At 39.0% G+C, this 15661-nt stretch overlaps 1 protein-coding gene across 1 annotated transcript in view; it reads left to right on the forward strand.

Moving 5' to 3' along the window:
• LOC149828730 (lysM domain receptor-like kinase 3) overlaps positions 1–15661 on the forward strand; it is a 119894-nt gene that overhangs the window by 26043 nt on the left and 78190 nt on the right. The gene's annotated exons all lie outside the window — the stretch shown is intronic.

Raw genomic sequence — 15661 nt, forward strand, 5'->3', positions numbered from 1 at the left:
ATGCATGATCAGTTATCCAAATTTTCTGATGGAATTTCAGAATGAAACGAATCTCTGTCCCAATCATGTTGGACGTTAGGATGTGTTGAGAAAGAAAGGACTGTTTTAACCCTTGCATTTTGGAGACTCGTCTATACTAAAAATTTGGTTTTTGAATGAAAGAAAATTTAAGTTTTATTTAATAATTTAAGTCTGAATTTAATAAGTAAAAATCTGATTTTTTATTCTTTGGCCTAGATTCTAATGTTTTTTTTTACAGCATGTGAAATATGAGTTAGTTCACTTAAACTTGGTTCTAGAATTAAGTTGACAAGCCTTAAAAAAAATATGATTGTGGTTTTTGGGGACTTTGCATACATATGTTTGATTTTGTATATTGGATTGTCTTACTTAAAACTTGAATATTATTATTAAAGTATGTCCCAACGTGGAGTTTGATTCTCTTTAGGATCTTGCATATTCAAATATGAATTTAGCATGTCATAAAATCTGATTTTTTTGCATGTTATAAAATCTAATTTTTAGCATGTCGTAAAATTCTGACTTCTATCCTATCATAAAATTTGATTCCTAGTAAGTCCTACAATCTTAATTTTTGTTTGTTAAAGAATTCTATTTCAGCCTGTCATAAAAATTTGGTTGTGTCTATAACGGCCCATACAATTTCAAACCAAAAATACCATAAATATATATATTTTTTATAAGGTTGAATCTATTCTTTTTTTTTTCCTAAAATGTAATAATACAACGGTCTCATCAACGGACCCGTTCCAACCGTACCAAGTACTAGACGGCCCACTTGAGCGCATGCGCGAGCGTGTCTTAGCTTCCTAATACCAGATCTAGTACGGAACCATCCATTAACAAATCTGATTGAACCATTATGTTAAAGAATTTATTAATATATCAAGTTTTTCATCATTGGCTTTGCTTTAATCGAATCAAGCTCTAGGGAGTCAGCCTACTCATGCACCGATGTTTAATAGCTCTGTAGAACAAGGTTCAAAGTTAAAGTATCCAATTGATAAAATCTTTATGTTATTGTTAGGTGAGTAAACACAACGAAAAAATATTGATTTTTGAAATCAATTTTATAAACTGGTTTCTTAGTTAAATCTTCAGACACATTACATTAAGAGACTACTACCATCACATATCTGAATACACATTGACTATGCACAAAGTAACTGAAATTCTGAATTAAACTAATAATCAAATGTCTAATTAAATAATCCTTTAACAATTCAAAAAGTATTGAAAATTCAAATGAAATAAGAAGCCCTTGGGATCATCGAAAACATCAACACAACCCCCTCCAGCTTCCTGCACTTGCTCTGGCCATCACATGTCTCCTGAAAAACCTTTGATTTTGAAAGAATGAAACTTTAAAAAGTCCTAATAAAATTCACACAGCTAATGCAATGTACAACATATAAAGCTTGCATGATATAAGTATAGATAATTTTTTTTGCAAGCTATTCATGAATTCAAATTCATATGCAAGTATGAAATAACAAATTTTAAATATGCTAACATCAAACTCCAAACGAGAACAAGACACATCAATGAGCATGAATTTACCAACTTTCACGAACAAGAATAATTTACAATAGTATAAAATAAAGTAAAGAAAAGTGCAGTAAACTAATGTGAACAAGTAATTTATGTTTCATCTTGAATTTCTCGGTCTACCTGGGTATGACGTAGACCAACTCGAAACAGGCTAACTAGCTCAGGTGTTTATTATACTATGTATTTTATTATGCTCGAGTAGCCCCCTGGGTCGTATCTCCCAAGGACGGAGCCTAAAAACCGTGAGAAGAAACGAACGCTCTGAGAGAACTCTACTCGGGGGCGTGACACCAGTATCACAACGATGATCATGATCACTCATTTCTATAGAAGTACCGGGGAACTGCCACCTAAGACAAATTGACAGTCCTGGTCCCCTAATCTTTTTGGATGGAGGACCTGGCGAGGAAATGCCTCTCGCGAATCAAACTGAAGGGTCAGGGGAATTTCATACCTTCTACCCTCTCTAAGGTAGATCGCTGCTAAGCAACCGGTTAAGCATACCTCGACGAAACAAGGCATATTCGGAAGGGCTATCACAACGTATCTTTAACTTAGACCATAGGTAAAATATGCAACTACCATTTATTCCAGTGCACTTTCTATCTCATTATTCTCTCTTATGGAACCATTATTATCTTAATTTCATCAAGCACACCAAGTGCCCATCAAACCTCGTGGGATATTACACTTCCTGCATGTATTTGCAAATACCGCATACTAAAATCATAACATGCATTCTCAAAAGTCCGGAATCAAGCTAACATGCCATATAGCAATTCACTCATGCAATATCATATTATTTTCAATATTCCAGGATAAACATGCAACAATATCGACCAACATGAAACAACATTAACATGCTCACTATTTTTTTTTTTTTTACATGCTTTGCAATTACAATCATGCTCATAATTGATTTATTATAAAAATCACATAATCAAACTACTATAATTAAACAGGTCCACAAATCTCACTTGCAACATGTATAGAAACAATAAATCTTACGACTAACTCTATCACAAATATTTATCTCAGATCAAATATGATTCAAATACTGAATTTATGAAAAGTTTAAAGAAAATATCAAAACATAATCAAAGTTATTAACTCGACTTTCTCGATAAGAGCTATGATAAACCCTTACCAATCAAATCGATATGACTACAATTAATATTTTGAACTTCGATATCTCAAATCATATTAAACCTAATTAAAATATCCATGGTATCGTGCACATTATGAAACTCATTACAACTGACCCGTAACTAAAAATACATAATTCCTTTTTCCCAATTCAAGCTCCTATAAGCCCAAACCGGAAATACCCACATATTTTTAATTACATTCAATTGTAATAATGGTTAAACAAGATGAATACACATTACTTAACTTAGTTCATGCCATACAAACTACCAACAATTCATATGTCAATAGAATATGCTTTTTAGAATCGATCAAAATAATATATTTGCAAAACAATATGAAAGGAGTCGTGTATTACACGTACGATTTACATGAACATTCCAATCAGATCTTCTCACATGGATGAAGATCTTAATATCCGACATCATAGCTTTAGGTTTTTCAGAAAACAATTTTATAAAAACCCTTTTTAAGATTATAAAACCTTTAGAATCTGATTAATTTTTTTGTTTCATCTATCTTAATATAGGTTAATACATGAATAACACCATAAAGAATCATTATATGATTAAATCTAATACAAAATAATAACAAAGCTCTAATTTCGCATGTTTCTCAAAATCGTTTTTGGGAAAAATGCAATATTTGTATTTTTCGATTCAAGAAATGATTTCTTTTACCAAGAAAACATATAGAACAAAACAAAAACATATTAAAACTTACTGAAAATCAAAATACTTCAATCATACATGTTCCAAGGGTGTAAAAACATCGGCTATGTAAATCTTACCTATCTACGATCGATTTTCACAGTTAGAACGAAGGAACGGATGATCCGACTCCTATTCCACCACCACCCAACGACTAAGTGCAGGTTTAATGGCTGCACAAGGGTTCTCCAAGGCTCCTACACGTTTTGGAGGAGAGAGAAAACTCAAAAATAAAAAGAAAAAAAGAAGAGAGAAAGTGAGAGAGAATTAACCTTGTTAATCCTTCTCATGAGGGCCTCTATTTATAGATGGACTTAGACAAGAGTTCCATCTCTAATATAAGAAGTTAATATTTATTAATTTCTTTTATTAATAAAATAAGAAAATAAATTATGAGACCTATTAAATTAAATTTTGAAATTACTTAAGCTAAAAAAGAAAAATGTAAGGACTTTTTACCTTGACTTGGGCTCTAGTGACATAATAACCTTCTAGGAGGCCCTACAGACCCAAAGACTCATCAGAATTTGACGTTTAAATAATCGATTTGATATCCCTCGAAACGTAGTTTGTCGTGGTGGTCTTAGATTTAATCGTAAGCATACAGATTGATAAGAAAATTTAGTTGGTATCGAAAAACGTTAATTTTCAACTTATAATTAAGCACAAATTTCGGTCGATGATAAAACGCTCAAATCAACACCAATTTGGGCATGTAGATAGTCGATTTTGATGCCCTTGAAATGAGGAACATCAAGGTCAACTTTGATTTAATAGATAAGTCACTGATTGGCCAAAATTTTTGTTGAAATAATAATGATGTTGTTCGAAGCGTCTTACGCTATGGGTCCAATCCAATGAGACTAGATCCAAATCCAAAATTCATAATCTAAAAATATACAAATAATTTACTTTCTTATTTAGTCCACATATTTTAGCTTTTTTAATTATTCTTGAAATATTCTTCATAACTTAAGACGAAAAATCATAATTAATTGAAATCAAGAAAATCAAGAAAATCAAGAAAATCAAGAAAATCAAGAAAATCAAGAAAATCAAGAAAATCAAGAATTCACGATTATAGTCATGAATACACTAATAATTCATCATTTATTCATTTTAATTATCAAGGAAATATTTTGGGTTTTACAATGTCTGTTATAAAATCTTTTGTCATGTTATCATTTGGAATTTTGGCTGAGTATATATCCGATCTTTTTACTTATGATGTGCATTCAATTTATGGCCATGAATATGCATCAGTATTATCATTTCAGATGAATTTGATATGAATACACATCAATATTATCTTATTATTGTGTGTTGGTGTGCACTTAAATTTATAATGACATTTAAGTGTATTAATCGTGGAGTGGTTATGATTTAACCACTAGTGGGCCTTTGGAGGTCAGATGCTTGTATGTTTTTTTTAAAATAAGAAGTTTTGAATGCATTGCAATATTGTTTTATTATGCTTCTGAGTTAATTTAATAGCATAAGTGTTATGCTGTTAAAATTTATCGGGACAAAGGCCCAATTAGATAATGTATATTGATTTGCATTATTGTTTTTGTGTGAAGAACCCTTAATTAATTAAAAATGGTTTAAGAGACCAAACAATGCAATTAAAATGGTAGGATCCTTGGGTGACGGTCACGAGGGACCGTGATGATACAAAACGCCTTGCACATTATTTACCTCAAGAACTCGATGAGTGGTTCGTGTTCCTAGCCACGGTTGTAGGGAACTTCCACCACTTTGCTTGGGAGTGTTGTTGTTTGACTCAGTTGCAATTATTAGTATACCAAAAAAGTGGCGTCGAATGGTAATGATGCCCTTGTCGTCCCGGCATTAGGTGATGATTCCTAGTATTCCGATTTATGGTGATGATTTCCGATGTTAGTCGAGGAACTTATGATACCACTGGGGACTGTCTTGGACTGTGGGATTTGACCCATTTTTGGTATCCGCAGGTTTTATGCAAGAGAAAACTTTAATGTATTGCATTAAGTAGGGACATGCATTCAAAAGTAGTACTGGATAATTAAATTTAAAAAGTCATTTATGAAAGTTGCATTGATTCATGCATCCCTAAATGTTTATAAAACATGTGGTTTTTGGTTGCTTTAATTAAACTGGTTTATATTGCAAGTCTGTTTTAAGTGTAAATTGAATGTTAAGGCCTTCTTAAACTTATGTTTGATTTGATTTATGCTATTTTTCTTACTATTGGATTTTGAGAGGGTCTCGTACGAGAATTTCGATTCTTACCCCGTTTTTAAAAACCTTTTTCAGGTACTGAGGTTCAGTGATGGCGGGATCGGCTTGCTGGAGGGAGTGAGTCTTTATGATTCGGTGAATCGGATTCTGATCGTTATAGGAGTTTATTATTTTTGGAACATATTGAACTTGAAATTTAAACTATTCAATTAAATTACATTCAATTTAAATTATGATTTGAATAAATTCATATTTGGAATGTATGTTGGTTTATGGATATGAAATCTGTAATGTGCCCCAGATTCCTCGGATATTTTTTTTCAATATTTTAAAATAATTTATTCATTTAAAAAAATCGCATTTTTCTGAGGGTCAGTTACAAGAGTTTATTGTTTTTCAAAACATATTGAACTTGAAATTTAAACTATTCAATTAAATTACTTTCAATTTAAATTATTATTTGAATAAATTCATATTTGGAATGTATGTTGGTTTGTGGATATGAAATCTGTAATGTGCCCCGGATTCTTGGGATGTCTTTCCGCAATATTTTAAAATAATTTATTTGTTTAAAAAAATAAGCATTTTTCTGAGGGTCAGTTTGGGGTCGTTACAATCCATTTGGATTTTTCTATTATAAAGAGAAGAAAAGTGAAGTCAACTTCAAATTGGATCATAAAGTAACAATTTGTATTGGTCTACTCAACTAAGTCCTTAGCATCAATAAACTTCAAACCATATTCATTCTAAACTAGGATTTATTTTGCTGGCCTCCTAGGACATCTAGACCAACAAAGAGGACACATCTAGTTCATCAATGTAGCAAGGATTTGCATATTTGATCAGGGATGTGTGCATTTCTAACGCCCCAACAATCCAGGACTTGTAACTTTTAAAATAGTTTAGAAAGCTTTGAAATCATACAATTATCAGAGTCTAAATAGTACTTCAGCGGAAAATGATATTTTTAAAACAAGTCGATGGACCTTGAGCGCATTACAGCGTAAACTTTTCTTTACCGAATTTCGCACAACTATTGAAATCAAAGGGTTTTAAAATGCAATTTCAATGATTTAGAATTTGTTTGTTGAAACCAAGAAGAAGTTTACTAAAACAGTTTTAGTAACTCAAGGTTTAATAAAAAGAGAAATTTTGAAATACACTTTATACCAAATTTCTCAACATGTCCTCAAGAGCGAAACGTCAGGGAAAGAACTCTATCTTGAACTCATCGCGCCATTGTGTCATCGCAGAGTGTATCACCTATACATCACCTACTCATAAAATGGGTCAGTTTCGCTAAAAACTGGTAGGTGCACATACAGGACGATATAGAACATAGTTAAGCAAAATAATTTAATATGTCAAGTAGACAGGCAATTATATAGCAATTTAATTTCAAAAGATTCATGGAGCAACTATCATGAGCAAAATGTTAAACTAATAAAAGCATTTCACTGGCATAAGTAGAAGCACTGCATAAGCAATTTAACTAGCAAAATACGATGTTACATCAACCACACACACAATTCCATAAGTATTGAAACCTGTTGCATGCTATAGCTTTCATACGTGCATAACTCAACAAATTGTGTGATCGTATTTATATTATGTTTTGATATTAACTGACCAAGTGGGTACGCACAAGGCACGACTCTAGAAACAGCCTAGAATGATCCGAGGGTTTATTATGCTATGTATTTTAAGATAACCCGGATAGCTGACTGAGTCCGCACCTAAGGGGACGGTTAGTGACCAAGAGAGAAATCCCCAAAGCAACATAAACAATGGATGCATCCCGAACATGGAGAGCTACCACCTAGGATAATTATGGTAGTCCCTTTCCCCTAACTCCGATGACTGGGAAAGCCGAGTCTTTTGCTCGTAACTGCCATTAATAGCTTGTCCATCGAAGTTTTTGTACCTTCCCGTCCTCTCTCCTGACAGGAGTCAGCGGTTCGAACGAGTACATCAGAGGTAGTTAACTGAAGACCCATTCTACATACTCTGGTCTTTCGACCCAACTCGAGTATCTTGCCGGTGAAGGCGGAAATCATCACTTATTTAGGTGATCTCAGCATTTTATTATTTGCACTCGTCGAGGTTGCCACAACCTACTCATCCAATCATCGCAACGTAAGAAGACGTACTTGTCAAAAAGTACGATCGTACTTGTCAAAAGTACGACTACGATGAAAGGGATATGGTTTCACTAAAGAAACCCCAACAGATACTATATGCATAAGAAGTAACACAACACAATTTGGCAAGATAGGTCTTAAAATCATTTCAACATTATTTTGCATATTTCATGATACAAGGTCGTCTTGGATCTCTCGTCCGATCAACAAAGTACTTAACACGTTGTGCATGACTAAAAGTACGCTACACCAAAAGGGGGGGTGCGTAGGCTTCTCAAAAGGAACACCCAACACACAACTTTATAACGATCAAAAGAATATAGGAGTGCTCATTTGGCACGATTCATCCTTAAAAGCCACAATGCCACATTGAGTCATTCACACAAGGCACATCACTATCAATCTTGCATCCAAAATTTATATTAATATCGACATGATTCGCACGACACACGACACTAAGTTTAATAAATGAAGAATGGGTCCTTCAACAGAACATCCCTCGATCACAGGCTCCTGCCCCCAATCGGGGTTATTTAAATTGAACCACAACTTGAATCAAGGTTATAAAACATTTCTCCCAAGTGTGTGGACTTGGGAGGGCCCAAATGTGACTTCGCAATCCTGCGAGACTTAAAACTTAACTTTGCAAAAGCTGTGCAATTTGAAGAGAACTGGGTTGGCAGAAGGAAACTCGCTTTTAAAGAACTGCAATGCATAAGCACAACTTCTAGTGTTTTGAAAACAACTGAAATCCGGTTGGGCACAAGACTACATTTATGTAAGTACATATTTACCATAAGTGTGAGCATATGCAGATTATAACATGACAACAAGCAACTCCCAACTTGCAATGCCGCACATCGAGCGAAAAGCACATAAGTAACACACGAGGTACCAAAACTATACCTTGACCACTTAGGTAGGCAAACACATAAGGTCATAAGTAATCCACGAGACACGAAGTCGTACCTCACTCAAAGGAAACGTGCAGGCAATTATATATGCAAGCAAACAAGGGCATAGGTATTGCACGAAGTACGAAACCACACCTCAAGCTCATAAGCAACTATGCAAAATAATGACCGAAGAATGAAACTGTACCTCGACCCATGAGCATACAAACAAGATAATGCGCAATGCAGAAGTAATATAACTCTAAGCATGTCTGACATGGGCATCTTAATTATTTCAACTTAAATAGGTTCATTTATTGCCCTTTGTGCGACTTTACTCTACCTTGGAATGTTGTGCAGCTGCGTGCGTCTACGGGTGTAGATGATACAAGGCTCAGGCCGCGGAGCCAGAGCGGGGTTCGATACGAAGTCTGCAAAAGTATGAGTATTCAGCGCTACATTATTTATCTTGCGAAGAAAAGAAAAATCAGGCCTGTCGATCGAAAAAGAGAGAGGCAGCAAGGGTGTGCTCCTGTTGGCCGAAAACGGAAAAGCGACAGGGGGCGAGCCCCTGCCGGCTGACAACAGGTGGGCGACAGGGGATGAGCCCCTGTCGAAAACAGCGAGGCGACAGAAGGCCAGCCTCTCCCGACAGCAACAAGGCGGCAAGGGGCCTGCCCCTGCCGACCGTAGCGAAGTGGCAGGGGTCGAGCCCCTGCCGACAGCAACGAGACGACAAGGAGTGCCAGCCCCTGCCGACGACATCGAAGCGGCAGGGGGGCCAGCCCCTGCCGACAGCACGAGACGGCAGGGGGCTCGCCTCTGCCGACTGCATCGAAGCGGCAGGGGGCCCAGCCCTTGCCGACAACAATAAAGCGGCAGGGGCTGAGCCCCTGTCGACAGCCAAGAGACGGCAGGGCTAGCCCTTGCCGACAACAACAAGGAGGCAGGGGCCAGCCTCTGCCTACAACCGAGAGGCGGCAGGGGGCCAACCCGTGCTGAGAGAGAGAGGGAGAGAGCTCTGGACGGGGGTGACAGGGGGACACGCCCCTGTGTTCCGAGAATCAAGGGCAGCAGGGGGATATCCCCTGCCCTCTCAGAAGCCAAGAGGCGGCAGGGGGTGAGCCCCTGCCAGCCCAGCAAAACAAAGGGCGACAGGGGCATTGCCCCTGTCAGCCGAGACAGGAAGGCGGTAGGGGCACTACCTCTGCGCGCCAAAACCCTAGAGGCAGCGGAGCGAACCCCTGCCTGCTGGGAAACAGGAAGCGGTAGGGGCATTGCCCTTGCCTACCAGTGATCGGGAGGCGGCTGGGGGACTAACCCCTGCCAGAGAGAGAGACCGGGGCGCCAGGAGCCACCAACCTCCTGTCGACCCCTTCGCAGGCCACAGAGGAGAGGGGGGTGCGGCAGGGGTCGTGCGCCGTCTGTCGGCCTCCCGGCAAGGTGACAGAGAAAGGGGGGGGGGGAAGAGAGAGAAGAAGAGGGAGGAGAAGAGGCGTACCTGAGAGGCGGTGGTCGGCGTCGGCGTGGGGCGCAGCGACGGCGGCGCAGGTGGCGTGCGCAGGGAAGGGGGGAGGTCGGCGCGATGGGGGCGAAGTGCTGTGTGCCTCCCCTTGCCCTCCTACACAGGTCTTAAAGGCACAGGGGGGGGGCGATGAATGGGGAAACCCCAATGGGTTTCCCCTTATCTCCCCGAAATCGCAGGTGGAGGGGGGGGTGTTGCGGCGCTCGGGAAGAAGATTTAAAATCCTCTTCCTGAGTCGGGTTACTAAAACCCTAATGAAAAGGGGTTCAGGTCGGGTTCGGACCCGACCCAGCCCGGGTCTAATACAATAAATTTTTTTTTTAAAAGAAACGTGGGTTTTACAACATTGGTCCATGAGGTTGAGTTCCTTGTGTTGGCTAAATTTATTGCTTGAAGCATAAATTTTGGCATCTCCATTGTAAGCTTCTAGTTTGCTTGGGCATAACCAAGGTTGCCAGACTAGGAAGCGGAAGCGGGAAACAATATGAGAAGCGGAAGCGAGAAGTGATGCATTTTAAAATGTATGGGAATCAGGAAGCAAGAAATAAAAAAACAATATAAGAATTGAATGAGAATAAAAATGGAATGCAAATATAAACTAAAATAAAAGTGACTATTCTTAAATTTCATGATTTTTAGTTTAAAAATTAAAATTTTAACAAAATCTAAAAATGATGACGGCCAATTTAGAGAAAGCACATGAAAGTGAGTGAGAAGCATGAGAGGAAACACATAAAAAATATGAAAATTAGAGTGAAAGAACATATAAGAAGAATAGATGAAGCATGTTGAAGGTAAGGTGAGATGCGCAACAACCGAGGTAGAGAGAGAGAAATAAAGAGAGAGAGAGAGAGAGAGAGAGACGGTTGGAGAATAATCAAACTACTTATTTTCAATTAGGGCTAATCTCTATATTAAATAGAGATAGTCCAAGGAACAAAATTACACCCAGGTCCCTCATTAAAGAATAAGATTCAAATAACCTCTAGTTTAGAAAAACTTATTTACTAAAAACATCTTAGTCTCAACACTCCCCCTCAAGCTTGAGCATAGATATCAATCATGCTCAGCTTGTCACAACACTTTGAGAAATTTGGTCTCGCCAGGGCTTTGGTAAAAACATCAGCTACTTGATCTTCGGAAGATACATGATCGGTGCAGATATACTCAGCCTGAACCAAGTCGCGAACATAGTGACAATCAACTTCAATATGTTTAGTCCTTTCATGAAACACTGGAATGTTGGCAATATATGTAGCAGCCCTATTGTCACACATTATCAACATAGGTAGGGATACTTTCTCCTGAAGCTCGGTCAAGACTGATTTTATCCACATAATCTCAGCTGCAGTTTGGGCCATTGCTCGGTATTCAGATTCAACACTCGACCTGGCTACAACGGTTTGTTTCTTACTCCTCCAGGTAACAAGATTTCCTCCCACAAACACACAAAATCTAGATGCTGACTTCATATCTTCAACAGATCCTGCATAATCTGCGTCAGTGTAAGCAACAACGTCCAAAGATGGATTTCGTTTAAACAATAGACCTTTACCAGGAGATGCCTTTAAGTACCGAATAACCATCATAGCTGCATCCCAGTGAACTTTTGTAGGTTTGTCCATGAACTGACTGATTTTACTCACAGCTAATGAAATGTCAGGTCTAGTAACAGTCACATATAGTAACTTACCCACCAAGGATCTAAAGCTGGCACTGTCCACATACTCAGACTTCTCATCGAACATGTGAGTTTTGGGATCCATTGGAATATTAGCTGGCTTGGCTCCTAGCATTCCAGTCTCTTTTAATAAGTCCAACACATACTTTCTTTGAGACAACACTAAGCCCTCTTTGTTTCTTGCAACTTCGATACCCAGAAAATATCGAAGGTGACCAAGATCTTTAGTAACAAAGTGTTTTTGAAGATGATCTTTTGTGGTAGAAATATCTTGGGCACTGCTCCCTGTTAATATGATGTCATCGACATATACCACCATAACAACAATTCCAGCACTGGTTTTCTTGATGAACAAGGAATGATCTGAAGCTGACCTGACAAAGCCAAAACTCGACATTACCTCAAATAATTTGTGAAACCATGCCCTTGGACTCTGCTTCAGGCCATAAATAGCCTTCTTCAACTTGCACACCTTCTTACACTCCCCCTGAACCTCGAAGCCTGGGGGTTGTTGCATGTAAACAGTTTCATGCAAATCCCCATACCAAAAGGCATTCTTGACATCCAACTGAAACAAGGGCCATCCATGGTGCACAGCAACAGAAAGAACAAGATGAATAGTGCCAAGATGAGCAACTGGGGAGAAAGTTTCAAAAAAGTCAACACCATAAGTCTGAGTATACCCTTCTGCAACCAACCGGGCTTTGTACCCTTCAATTGACCCATCCGAGTTATATTTAATGGTATATACCCATTTGTAGCCAACAATATCTGCATCAGTTGGAGGATCCACCAAATCCCAAGTGCCTCTAGAACATAGGGAATCCATCTCATCCTTCATAGCCTGCATCCATTTTGGGGTCGAATAGAGCCTGACTGTGATGAAGCGGAATAGAGGAGGCAGACTATGCCGAGATAAAATTCTTCATAGACACCCCAAGATTAACTTCATAAACAAACTGAGAAATGGGATGAAGAGTGCACTGTCTTTTCCCTTTTCGCAGAGCAATAGGAAGATCCTCATCAATAGCAGAAACTTCAGTATGCTCAGAGATACTTGCCTCAGGAGAAGGAGATAATGGGGGCATGGAGGTAGGTGGTAACCTGTGAGTATACACTATAGGAGGGTTTTTGTATCGAGACTCCCCAGAGGATGGAGCCACAGGCTTTGGAGTGAACGACTCTAAAGAAAAAGGGGGAATTGGCAGAGGAAAAACATCACCCTGACTATCTCGTAACCTTGGAGTAGTACTCGAAAAATAAGGAATAGACTCAAAGAAGGTAACGTCCGCACTGACATACTCTTTATGAGATATAGGGTCATAGCAACGATATCCTTTTTGGTTCTTAGGGTACCCAAGGAAAACACATTTAATAGACTGCGCAGGAAGTTTATCTCGATCAGGACCCAACTTATGCACAAAACACACACATCCAAAAACTTTAGGGGGGATAGGAAAGAGAGGAGCCTTTGGATGGAGAATTTGAATTGGGATCTGGTCTTCTACAGAACTTGACGGCATGCGATTTATAAGAAACCCGGCTGTCAAAACCGCATCGCCCCAGTATGTAGCAGACATATTGGATTGAATCATAAGGCACCGAGCAACATTAAGGATTTGTCTATGTTTCCTCTCAGCCACCTCATTTTGCTGGGAGGTATGGGGACATGTAAATTGAGGTTGAATCCCATTAACAGAGTAGAATTGAAGTAAGTCTTTGGATTTGAACTCAAGAGCATTATCAGTGCGAACAATTTTAACACATATGTCAAATTGAGTTTTTATCTCTGTAATTAAAGATTTAAGAATGACAGGACCTTGAGACCGATCTTTTAACAGGAACACTCACGATAGTCTCGAGAAGTCATCAACAATAACTAGATAATAACGACATTGAGACCTATTCGGAATCCTACTCGGACTCCACACATCTACATGAAGAAGATCAAACAATCCTTGACTTGATGGACTCTGACTGGAGGGAAAAGAGCTTCGACAATGTTTTCTTAATTGACATGTTTCACACTGAAAAGAAACTGAGGGAGGTATATGAGGAATGGCACGACGAAGTTTTGTCACTGGAAGGTGACCCAAACGATGATGCCACAATAGAGGACTTGAGGATGATGTAACAGCAGAATAGGCCGAAACCTCTGGTTGGTGTAGGTAATACAGACCACCTTCCTCATAGCCACCACCAATCCTTCTCCTCGTCAGCAAGTCCTGAAAGGTGCATCCCATAGGATCAAAAATCACTCTACAATTCAACTATTTTGTCATTCGACTGACAGATAATAAATTCTGTGGAAACGAAGGAGCATGAAGAACATGCGACAATTGAAGAGTAGGGGTAATAGACATGTTTCCCTGCCCTACAATTGGGGAAGAGCTACCATCAGCAAGACGTACCCCTTTTTGACCTGTCACAAGTTTTAAACTCAAAAAGTTGCTCGAGTTTCTGCACAAGTGACCAGAGGCTCCAGAATCAATGACCCACCTACCACCTTGAGCAGATAGGCCATCACCTGCCGAGCACACAACCTCCGCAACAGAAGACTTCGAATTGGATGATCGTAAAGCAAGGAGCTCGTCATATTCAGCCCTGCTAAGAGTTACACAATCATTGGAGGAATGTGCATCTGATATAACCACTTGAGCCATAATATAAACTAATGGGCTTGATTCACAAAATGCAGGAGCAACCACACGCGCATACCCACAATCAACAACAAGCCCGACTATATCAAGTTTTGACTTCACCAATGAAATCTGAGAAACACGACCTTCAACTGTTCAGATCCAAACTTCAAATATAATTTTAAAGAAACTTGACCAAAACCTTCCACCTCAACCAAGGATGACTATAGGTTGTAAATCAAGATCACACATCCAACACGACTTAGAATGTGTTACCATCACACATCGGCCACTACGACAACCAGTAGCAGCACCCAACACAGAATCCCACTTCAAAAGACAAGGTTCCCACAAACAAAATATTTTTCAACCCAGCAGGGAATCACGCCTGCTGATTCCAATTTTTTTTTTAACATGCTGTTTTTAAACGTCATCTGAGTCAAAAGGATCACGACACAACAACTAGATGCACGACCAACAATACTATGAGTACGCAGAGACTTCTTTCAAGCCTGCTGAATAAAAAAGATCACGACACAGCACCCACCTGCTTGCTAAATAGAATCTGAGCACAACCAGCGATAACATGAGCAGAAACAAATTTTTTTAACACACGACATCTGCTCCTAGCCATATACATCATGACAGCCAGAAAAAAAATCAATTTCACGACTTTTGCACAGCACTTGTACTTATTCACGACATCTTTTTTGTAATCACTTGAACTTGGCGCAGGGCACGAGATCACGCTCCCAAGGACAATGGATCAGATCTCTGCTGTATCTGATTCTTCACAGCCTTCAACAGAACCGACCCCCACTTGATTTGATTTCGCGACTTCTCTGCATCAGATCTTCACTCGATCTGAACTTCTCCACCATCCACACGTCAAAGATCATTTGTTTTGAAGCCCGCAGCATCCAATCAATTTGCAACGATCAGATTTTTATCATGTAAAAATCTGTGTCGACAACACAGAGAATCAAATCAGATCAGCAGCATCACACGACCCACGATCTGAGTGCTTCCACGATCAGCCACGATCTGAGTGCTTCCACGACCAGCCACTTTCCACGTTTCACGACACTTGATGCAGCTTGCTGCAGTTTTCCACGATCAGCCACAGCAGCATTA

This window comes from Nuphar pumila, chromosome 9 (genome assembly GCF_984573655.1).
Source record: "Nuphar pumila chromosome 9, dmNupPumi1.hap1.1, whole genome shotgun sequence".
NCBI classification, from domain to species: Eukaryota; Viridiplantae; Streptophyta; class Magnoliopsida; order Nymphaeales; family Nymphaeaceae; genus Nuphar; species Nuphar pumila.